The 11,192-nt window shown below is 46.5% G+C and overlaps 1 long non-coding RNA gene across 1 annotated transcript; it reads right to left on the reverse strand.

The window, feature by feature from the left end:
- Window positions 1-7,498: 7,498 nt before the first annotated feature.
- On the reverse strand, window positions 7,499-11,142 carry LOC113458031. Its single transcript, XR_003378476.1, has 3 exons — window positions 10,908-11,142; window positions 9,118-9,879; window positions 7,499-8,619 (listed from the first exon to the last, which is right to left on the reverse strand). It is a non-coding gene; the product is annotated as an uncharacterized LOC113458031 (long non-coding RNA).
- Window positions 11,143-11,192: the final 50 nt, after the last annotated feature.

Consider the following 11,192-nt stretch of genomic DNA (forward strand, 5'->3'; position numbering starts at 1 on the left):
CCTATCTACCTATCATCTATATATCTGTCTATCTATCTATTTATCTATCTACCTACCTATCATCCATCTATTTGTCTATCTATCTATCTATCTATTTATCTATCTACTTACCTACCTATCATCTATCTATCTACCTACCTATCTATCTATCTACCTACCTACCTACCTATCATCTATCTGTCTGTCTATCTATCTATCTATCTATCTATCTGTCTGTCTATCTATCATCTATCAATAGACAAGTAAATATATAAGTAGGTAAATGAGAGAGAGAGTTGAAGAGAGAATGTGAACTAGGCTATGCTTTACTAACATCTGACTTCTTACAAAATTATGCATTGTGTGAACTCTATATTATACATTTTAGTGAAGATACACTGATTGCAGCTGAGCTAACAACAAATGCAGCTATTGGGTCAGTCAGGCAGAAAGGGGAAAGTGAGGGGCAGAAGCAAAGGTGATTTCTAACAATAGCGAACACTCACAAAGACTGAGGAGCTGATATCTAACCAGATAAATGTAAGAGCCATTTAGATGACCAAATAGGGCAAGGAGTAAATTAGGTTTGCTCTGACCCTTAGCTCAGAGCAAATTAAATTACTAAATTATTTATTACCAAACAAGTCACATCAACTTCGTGGGTAAAAAACAATATTGTGGGTAAAATTACAATTTAGCATGTTGGATTACATAACTTAACTCCTATATAGTCATTATAGTTCTGTGTACTATATTAATATAATGCTATTACATTAATATATAATATAACCCCAAACATGGAGACCTATATATTCATCTAGATCTGGGCACGGGGACTCCCATTACTGAGCAAATTTTAAATGGACAGTAAGGAACAGAAATAACATTTGGTTCTAGTTACAGCACCAGGTATCAACTGCGCCTTTCCACAGTGGAGGGGTGATCCACAAGAGACCCTCATCAGAAATGTTTGCAAATCTGCAAACAAGTTGAAGATGCGTACCTAGGGAGCCAAGTCTTAGAACTCAGTCCTCTTCCAGCTCTCCCATTCAAGGAGGTGGACCAGAGACTGCTGTGCTGGAACAATAGCTCTGGCAGATTCCACCATCAAACTGAGAGATGCTGAATTTGGGGCTACATCTTCCTTGCTCTTTGATCACTCTTAGAAGGAACTCTCCCACATTATCCTGCTCACATGCATGTCCCGTATCATCGAATTTCCCCTCCCTCCAAAATAGCAATTAAACAAAACCACTACCCTTTCTAGACGAAGGACACAGTCGCACAGATCAGGGCAGCATCTTTTTGAGGAGTTGTCCAGAGAAGGCAAAGCAACCTTAAGACTTCCCTGTCTGCACCAGTGAGAGCCCAATAGAAATCAGTCTGTTTGAAATCTACCAAAGTATTTTTTTCTTCTCTGATAAATAAAAAAAAGTTGATCAATGATCAAAGGTAGTTTGGGTTTTACTTTTTTTTATAAAATATACAATTCTATGCCACACTAGAAAGATACATGATCAAGCAATCATTGACAACAGAATGGTGATATTATTCTCTTGTGTAATTTTCTGTCACAGACACATCTCCCTCCTCCACGTGTAACATGAATGGTGATATTATTCTCTTGCATAATCTTCTTTCCAGACACATTTCCCTCTTCCACGTGTAGCATATGCATAAATGAAGGGAGAAGGTCTCCTTCCTCTTCACCTCTTCTCTCCTCATTGCCCCTCAATCCAGCACCGTGGAAGGAAGCCCTGGAAGCGACCTCCCTTTCCTGTTTGAAAAAGCACAGAAGTGGAAGGAAACAGAACACACAAGTCAGCTGCGTGCAGGCTGGAGACACAGGTCTTTCCCTTGCCTGTGGAGAGATGGGAAACAAGTAGGGTGGTCATGGAAGGAGCATCCTAGGAGAGTGAGGGGGGAGAGGAAAGAGATTATGCCTCCATTGACCCAGATTCCAGTTTGGAAGGATTAAGATGAGAGGCCATTCACAAATTAATGCTCACATCTGGAGTTTGGCTCCCCCTCCCACCCCTTCCTTTCTGCCTCCCTACACAGTGATAATCACAGAATAAATTCATTAATGGGTCCAGTGCATTTCCAGAGGACAAACAGAGCATAATGTGACCTAAATACACAGTAGCCAGAAGTTCATGGAGCAGCTGGCCTTGGTGAGTCCTGGGTGTCTTGCTTTTTCCTGGGCTTCCCCATGGTCACCCCTCCTCCACTGGCAAACTGCAGGTTAAAGCTGAGTTGCGAGTATTTCTCTTTCTCTATTATCCCTCTAGTCCTCTCTCAAACTCTCTAACCACAGCCCCCACTCACACAGGGTGAAAGCCTTCTATGAGATCATTAGTCAATAATTTCCCTATCGTGGAAGGTTAGGGATGGTGGAATTGTATTTTCAATTTTCCAATTCTAACTATAATTCATGTGCATTTAGCATATTAGATCCACTGGCTTTTTCAGCTCACTGCAATCTGTATCAGAAGATGCGTTTTTGAATCTCGGTGAGGTTATCAAGATGCATGACAAAAGCATTTTATTGAAAAGCAGCTAAGCACATGTAAGATCCCTTGGCTGTTGTAAATCTGGGGGAAACATGAGGATGGTACACAATTCGTGGGCACTACTCATCTCTGTATCCATTTCCTCTCAGTATGCTTATCAAAGTAAAACCTTTTTATTTTGATTTGGCAAAACCTCGCACGAATCGTGGCAGAGTCCTGAGGCCCTGAGATGTTGAAAGCAGCTGGTCTTAGAGGTGCAATGGTCATCAGCTTGCATGTTACTCCAACGTCATTCATTGACCAGCAATACTGGATGAAACCGGAGCATCCTGGGAAGTGAGTTTCCCAGTGCCCTCTCCACACATACTGCATTGGAATATCTGGAGATGGGCTCAGGAACCAATGTTATTATAGGAAGTTCCTACATGATCCGGATATCCACTAGAGCTGGAGAGGACTTCCCAGAGAGCCTGTCCACTCAAGAGCCTGCTCTTTTTACTGGAGGTGCACAGTGGACTGGGACAGGGGCTGGGGCACGAATTCTCCTGTGTGAAGGTTGGGGATCTTGATTGAAGCAGACCTGGGCAGAGACTCAGCAATCCCACATATGATATCTCATTTTCCTTGTGTGAAGACACCATGAAGACAGTAGTAAACACTCCTTCCCACAGAGCTTCTAAGTATCAACTGTCTCAGAAGCCACTCTGCTCTATGTGTTTATCGACACTAGTCAATCTGCCCCATTTGACTGTAACAAGCATCCGCTGAAGCCACAGCCATTAACTGTTCACAGTGACTGACACTGTCACTAGTGGCCTCTCCCTGTGCTGACACCATGATGCAGCTGTGATTCTCGGCGTTAGTGGAAAGTTGGGAAAAGTGAATCTTGGGATATCAGCTTTAGCATGGGAGACCCTGATGGAAGGTATGGGGGTAAGAGAGAGTTTCATTGCCTTTGTTAGGGTTCCTATTACAGTGATAAAACCAGAATCAACTGGGGGATTAAAGTGCTCATTTCTGCTTACAAGCCTCAGAGGATACTCCATCACCAAGAGAAGTTGGGGCAGGAACTCAAGGCAGCAACACATAGGCAGGAACAGAAGCAGAGACCTTGGAGCAATGCTACTTACTGCCTTGCTTCCTATGGATTGCTCAGTTTAGTTTCTTACACCGTCCAGGACCACCATAAAGGGTTGGGCCCTCCCACATCCATCATCAATCAAGAGAAGACCCAACAGGCTTGCCTATAGGCAGATTTTATGGAGGCATTTTCTCAATTGAGGTTTCTGCCTCTCAGAGGACCCTAACTTGTGTCATCGGAGATGTTGGCATCTTGATGTTGACATCATCTGCGCTAGGCCTTCCAAGGTAGCATCAGCTTTCTGTTGCTGCTATAACAAACTTCCAAGAATAAACTCAGTATTTTGCAGTTCCAGAGGCTAGAAGTTCAAAACTACCTTCTTCGAACTACAATCAAAATTTCAGCAGGTCTGATGTTTTTCAGGGACTCTAGAAGCATTTATTTTCTGGTCTGCTCCAACTTCTCAGGGCCACCTGCACCCCCTGGCTAATGGGCCCCATGCCATCACCCACATTTAACTTCTGCTTTGTTATACCTCTTATCCTGGCCCATCCTCATCCCCTTCTCTCTTATGAGAATGTAATTACATTCACTCCATCCATCTCATCCAAAACGTTTCCTAATTGACAGTCCTTAAAATGAACTCAAGTTTGCAAGGTCCCTTCTACCATCTAAAGTAGCATGTTCAGGGGTTCTGGGGATGAAGATGCAGACATCCTTAACGGATGACTTATTGAACTTTCACACTGTTCCGATCCCAGGGAGCATGTGTGGTGATTTGGAATTTAACTTAGAAAGCCGCAAGGGATATAAGAGGTGAGCTTGTCAAATAGCCTATTACAGTCGTGAAACATGGGGATGTTTGCTCTGATGAGGGATCCGAGAGTCTCCGCAACCCGAGTCTTCAGTTTCAAACCCAGACACATAAGATCCAGCTCAGTCGGTAGTATCCCCCACACCTCCTGAATGATGAACGGTGACCCCAAAGACTAACTTATCCATACCCACTCCTTAAAGGCTACGCGTGTGGCTAGCCTACAGATTGGGAGCCTGGTCTCCCATTACCGCCACTGCCTATGAAGAGAGGCAGTGTGATTTCTCACACATAGCAATCATTTCCTTTTCTCATAAAAATGCTAATCAGGAGAAGGGCAATTATCTCAGCGGCTGTACCAGCTTTTTGGCGTGACATTATTGACTGCTTGAAATTACGTGGTATGCATCTGCTGCTATTTTAATGTCTGTCTTCTCTTTCCCCTCAACGGCTCAGCCCACTGATCGATTCCACCCTCCTACCCTGCTTCTATCTTAGTAATCTGGGGAGAAACACTGACGTATTTTCAGTTGGCTGAAGCTGCTAGCAGGACTCTCATACTAAGGGCTGTGATCATGGATCGTAGTCTTTTGGCTGGTGGCCAGCCACCACCCACTGGAACTCTCAGAAGGATTCACCTTTCTTTCTACCAACAAAGAGATTGCTGACAACAGTCCCTGTGTCTGGCTGCGTGAGCTGCAAGGTCCTTTAGAACCCTGGGATTATTCTACTAGATTAGTGGAAGTTATTTCCCAACCTCGTGAGATGCAAATTTACAGCTCAAGCCAGAGCTGGCTCTCTCTCTCTCTCTCTCTCTCTCTCTCTCTCTCTCTCTCTCTCTCTCTTTCTCTCTCCCCTATGTACGTGGTGGTGGGGGGGAAGAAGGCTACTAACACTTTGGGGGGTTAAAGAGCATGCATTTGGAAGACAAAGTCCAAGGCTGGAATGCCTCAATACACTTCCTGTTTTGTATTTTTTTTTATTTTTAATTGTGTGTATACATGTGTGTCTCTGTGGGGGTGTTTTCATAGGAGTACAGCTGTCCTTGCAGGTCAGAAGGTATCGGAAGCTGGGGCTACAGATGGTTGTGAACTGACTGAAGGGGGTGCTGGGAACTCCGGTCCTCTGCTTGGGCAGTGTGTGTTCTTAACCGCTGAGCCATCCCTTTAGCTTCCCCAGACTGTACTTCTTATTATTAGTTACATGGTGTGGATAAGTAAATTAACCTATCCAAACCTTTGTTTTTCTTTCTATAAGATGGAAAAGATAGTACCGAGTTTCTAGGTTATCGTGGGGTCCGTGTAGAATACGTGAACTGAGCGGTGCAATCATGATGTTTGGTTTTCATCTCGGTGTCCGATAACAAGACCTCTAGGAGCCTTGGAATCTTCAAAATGGTGGATTTTTCTCAATAACAGTAAGTGGTCTGAAGATTGAAGTCCCTAGGGAGCTTCATTGGGTCTTGTCACTGGAAGAACTAAGGCAGGACTTGAGAGCTAGTGGGGACTAGAAGGACAGACAGACGGACGTCACTTTGTTGCTCGCAGCTAACAACTTCATCAGCTATGTCCATGCAATGAAATCTCCATGAAAATGTCAGAGTTGAGTCCAGGGAGCTTGCGTGCTGAAGCCACATGGGTTCCTGGAGTGTGCTCAGCAGCATCCAGGCCTTGTCCTATGACTCTCTTTATCTGCAGCCTTTAGATTGAATAGGTTAATACATGAATTTCTCCAAGGCCCATAGGTCAGTCTGGAAGAGGGCTGTGGGCATCAGGATTCACAACCACTGGGCCAGAAGTCCAGCTGAATCAGCCTGGGTTTACAGTCGGGCCCTCACCCTCTGTATCTGACCCTATCTCCAAGTAAACTGGGTTGGAACGGAACGCTAGCGTCGACACAGTCAATGCTGAGAGGTGGGTGCTGCGAGTGACCCTACTTTATAGATCTGGAGACTGGAGTGTTAGTTCAGATAAGGAGGTGGGGGAGGGTCTTGAGGGGCAAATGGCAGGGCCATGGCCATTCCTGGTGGTAGAGGTGTCATTAGGGCTTTTCTGCAGAACTGAGGCCAGAGGAAGGTCTTTGTTTGTTCTAACTTTCTTCTTCCAGCAAGCCCTTGGCTCCCTTAAGTCACTGAAATGGAGACAAGTTAGTGTCCTGGTGTGGGTCATGAGACAGTCACCAAAGACTAGGACATCCACACAGTAAAGACTGGGAACCAGTTTCCTGCCATTTCACAGCGTCTTAACTGAGACAGCACCACCTGCTGGCTGCTCTCTGGCAGGCCAGCTCTAGCCCAGGAAGGAAAGCAGGCATGAGAAAGGAAAGGAACTCAGGCTCCCCCTCCCCCAGGAGTACTTTGCAAACACTAGAAATGAAATGAGATTGTGCACTAAGATAGAACTCCGCTGCCAAGGGGCACAGCTGAGTACGCATCTCATGACAAATATTACTAAAGACTCCATTTTACTCAGGAACTTCCTTGGCAGGACTCAGCACTTGACCCTATTGCCTTCCAAGCACTTTTAGGGAATAGGCTCCAAAATAAGACGAGCCTGGCCTCCATTGGCATTCCTTTATACTCTGAGTCACCTTGAACAAATCACTTGACCTCTGAGCCTCTCAGGCTCACTTCTCTCATTTGCAAGAGAAGTGTCTGGTTCGTGCACGTCCAAAGGCTTATCCGTCCAAAGGCTCACACACCCACACGCTTGCACACCCACAGGCTAGCGCTATGTCCTTTGGAAGCACAGGAAGGAATGAATGTGGCACACCTTTGATCAGAGGGTGGCTCTGACCTCCTCACTGACCTCATTACTGCTGCAGAGGGACAACCAGGAAGTCAAAGCAGTGATCCTGGGACTTCCATTTTAAACAGTGTGTGTGGATGGGGAGGTTAGTTTGAAAGTCAAAAAATGTTCAATCGGATAATATAGATTGATGTTTGGAAAATAAAAAAACACATTATTTTTATACACAGGAAAGAGTGAACTTTAATATATCCCTAATTAAAGTAAGGATCAGCTCTCCCACCTGCCTCAGGCACTGATGGGCAAGGGAAGGGGCATCTTTCTGCCACCTGTGCCGCCATATGACAGATGAGTGATGGGGACAGCTCTTCCATGCTCACAACTTCTGGACCAGCTCATCCACATCTCCACCCAACAGGTTGGCTTGATTCTATCGGGTTGCCCTGGAGATGCTCAGGGCCGGCTCCTCCAAGTGCTGCAGCTGGTGGGAGACAGTGGTAGCTCTCTTGCTCTTATGACCTTGGGGCCAGCTAACCCACCTGCCTCGGGTGTTCACGGTGTGTGTGTCAGGAGACTTCTATGTGTGAACTAAATGAAGATCAACCATTTCTCACCAGTCCCGTTATTCCTCGGTAGAAGCTTGTTGCACAATTTACATTCAGAGTTCTTAGTGTCTCCCACTGAGACAGGAGAAGCATCAATCTTAGATAATTTTATTTGCCGATATTTATAGAAGAAACAATTGAACAAAGAAGAAACCCCACAGGTTGGCAAAACAATTCTGATCCATGCATATGCCCCTTTCTGCCCCCCTGACCATGTACTATGGAATCAGAGAACTACAGAGACATGTGTGCAGAGGGTGGTGAGCCCAAAGCTATGTGGGAGAGGGGGCAACTGTTCACAGCCACATTGGAAACCACGTAAGTTTCCCATAAGCCAGATAGCAAGGCATCCTTGACTGTGTCCACACCCAGGCCTGTTCTTTACCAGTGGCCATGACCACTATTTGCAGACGCCAAATCTTAGAGGCACATTTGTTGCGATGAAGTCGATGAGCAGTGCAGTGGCCAATGAAAAGACAACAGTCCCTTCCATTAGGGGACTCTATCTAGTAGAGGCAGGAGGTACACAAATAGCTACAAATTTTTGCGAGCAGTGGGTAGGAAGCCTGGTTCTACTGCATTCCTCCTGAACTCCAGAAGGGAAGAGATTCTCCTTTCACTGGATGATCCTGATGATCCGCAGCTCTGGGGGCGCGGTCTGCTGAGCTGAGAGCTGCTCTACCCAGGTCTCCATGGAGACACCTAGGTCCTCAGTCAGCCTCTTCCCGTGTCCCTTGGGAGAGGTCTTCTGATGGAAGCTGAAGAGAAGAAGGATGTTGAGACCAACATGGAAAACCATGGTTGCTTTGAAAGTCATCTGTGAGGGGCACTTGGTGAAGAGATGGCAGAAAGAATGAGCAGTGACGGCCATAGACTGAGCCTAGAAGAAGGAAAACATAGGAGGAAAAGGGGAGAGCATCAGAAGCCATCCTGAGGAGGGACCACACCCTTCCCTGGGTCCTCTTTTTTAGGCCCCTTGTCCACCAGCAGAAGGAAGACCTCTCACTGTTCAGAAAAAAAGCCTCCAGCCCCAGCCCATGATTCCAGGAATCTTCCCAAACTTTTTCCTTATCAGCCACCCCCATGTGTCGTCCAGTTTCATCATGCTAGCAATGACGATGAGCCAAGGGACTCCCGCTACCTATGACAGACACCTCAGACTGCCACCAGTATCTGCCAGTGATGGCCCCTAAGCCTTAAGGTACTCAGGCACCTGTGTCTGGTCAGCAGTCATGGGTCACAGGACATACGCCCTTATGGGTCATCTAGCTGAAGCTCTCACGTTGTAGCTGATGGGAATGAGCCCTGGGCACCCGCTAAACATTTCCTGTCATGCTCATTTATTGTGGTTAGCTCAAAGAACAAAGGTGGTAGCTACCGAGACTCCAACATGTAGGAAGACCAAGGAAGACGCTGGGATAAGAAAGGCCTGTTTAGGATCATGATCAACACGACTGTAGCTCAAAGCATAACTGAGGGTTCAGCTGAGGATCCTGGAGCTAACAGGGTCTTCTCACCAGTCCGAGGATGGAGATGTTTCCCTCACAGCTGGGCAAACTCCCACAAACCTGTAGAGAAAATCCTCAGTAAGCTTTCACCTGAGATCTGGCAGGAGCCAGCTAAGCTGACGATGGAGAGCCGGCTGGGGTGCAGGATACTATGTGAGTGTGTGAATTACTCCCCCACCCCCACCCTAGCTCACTCTCTGGGCTATTGACTGGGCTCCTGGAAGGCCACCTTCCCTGCCTCCAGGAGGCGCTAAGGAGCAGCAAAGGTCTGACCTCATGACCCCAGGGAAGGGCCAGCTCTGAGACAAGCTATGCCAGCACAGAGATGTCCATCTCCTAAGCTGTCACTCAGCCCAGCAGCGACCTGCTTCCTCCTGAACCTCCACAGGGACATCACATGACTTCCCAGCCAGAACACACTGGACTCTGGCCCACCAGTTGAAGAGCATGGTACCATGCCAATAGACATGCTGGAAGACCTGATTTAGGTTCTTGCGGAAGAAAAACCTTGAGAGGGAGAAGAGAACTGTGTCCATTCTTGGGGTGTTCTTACTCCAGGCTCGTCTCCTCCTGGAACCTCAGACACCCTTCTGGGAAGGACAGGTGATTTAGTTATTTTCCTCAAGGAAAAACTAAAACAAAAGAAAAATGATAGCAGCCAAACATTAGCTTAGCACCTATGCTATACCAGATACATTATGACTCTAAAATCATCTTAAACAATACATAATTGTGGTGATAATTTGTTTGTAATCACACAAATAAAGCTTTCCTGAAGATCAGAGTGCCCAGCTAGCCACTAGTTAGCCATAAAGGCCAGGCAATGGTGGCACACACCTTGAATCCCAGCACTCGGGAGGCAGAGGCAGGGGGTGTCTGTGAATTCAAGGCCACTCTGGGCTACATGAGATTGATTCAGTCTCAAAGATAAACACAGCCAGGTGGTGGTGGCTCACCCCTTTAATCCCAGTATCTGGGAGTCACATGCCCTTAATCCCAGCACTATGGAGGTGGAAGGAATATGGCTGGGCAGAATGAGGAATATAAGGCAGGCGGAGACATCTCAAGGCATTCAGTCTGAGGATTCATGGAGAAAGGATCTTGACCCCTTCAGTCTGAGGATTCAGTAGAGTTAAAAAATCTCTCTAGTGGCTGACTCCTTTACTTCTCTGATCTTTCAGCATGTATCCCAATATCTGACTCTGGGTTTTTATTATTAAAACCAATTAGACTACACATAACCATGTGCAGTTTAAGCTCCTGCAGCCTCTGCCTTACAGATAAGGAAACTGAGGTTCTGGAATTTTAGATGCTGTCCAAAGGCACACAACTAATAAATGACCAAACTAGGTTTGGGTAGTCTGGTTTCAGAGACTAGGATCCTTCTGACATCTCATCCTTCCTTCTAGAGCCCAGGCAACAAGACCTGTAAGAGGCTCACAAGAAAGAGGCCCCTGCTTTTCACACTGCCACACGTGAGTTATGATCTGATCCATCCACCTGATCCTGCAGACCCTCCAGGTTTTCCAGCCAGGCTTTTCCCCCACTGACGTGTAAAAATGGCTTTGCTGTCTGATGACCTTTGCCATATATTGTCTTTTAGATTGTTCATTTTCCATTTAATCTAGAATCCCATTGCTATTGGGTGGGAGGTACCCACCTCCATGCGGGTGCAGAGATGAAGAGTGAGGAGCCCAAGGTAGGGAGATGCTACCTCCCCAGCATCTCTTTGTCCAGGGACCGGCACCAAGCTCCGACATCCAGCTGAAGGAAGGCACCTGCGGTAGATACCTGGAATGACATGCGGACCTACCTGATAGAGCTCCAGACAGGAGCAGGGGGATACCTGGAATGACATCCTGACCTGCCCGATAGAGCTCCAGACAGGAGCAGGGGGATACCTGAAATGACATCCTGACCTGCCCGATAGAGCTCCAGACAGGAG

This window comes from Microtus ochrogaster, unplaced genomic scaffold (assembly GCF_000317375.1).
Source record: "Microtus ochrogaster isolate Prairie Vole_2 unplaced genomic scaffold, MicOch1.0 UNK1, whole genome shotgun sequence".
NCBI classification, from domain to species: domain Eukaryota; kingdom Metazoa; phylum Chordata; class Mammalia; order Rodentia; family Cricetidae; genus Microtus; species Microtus ochrogaster.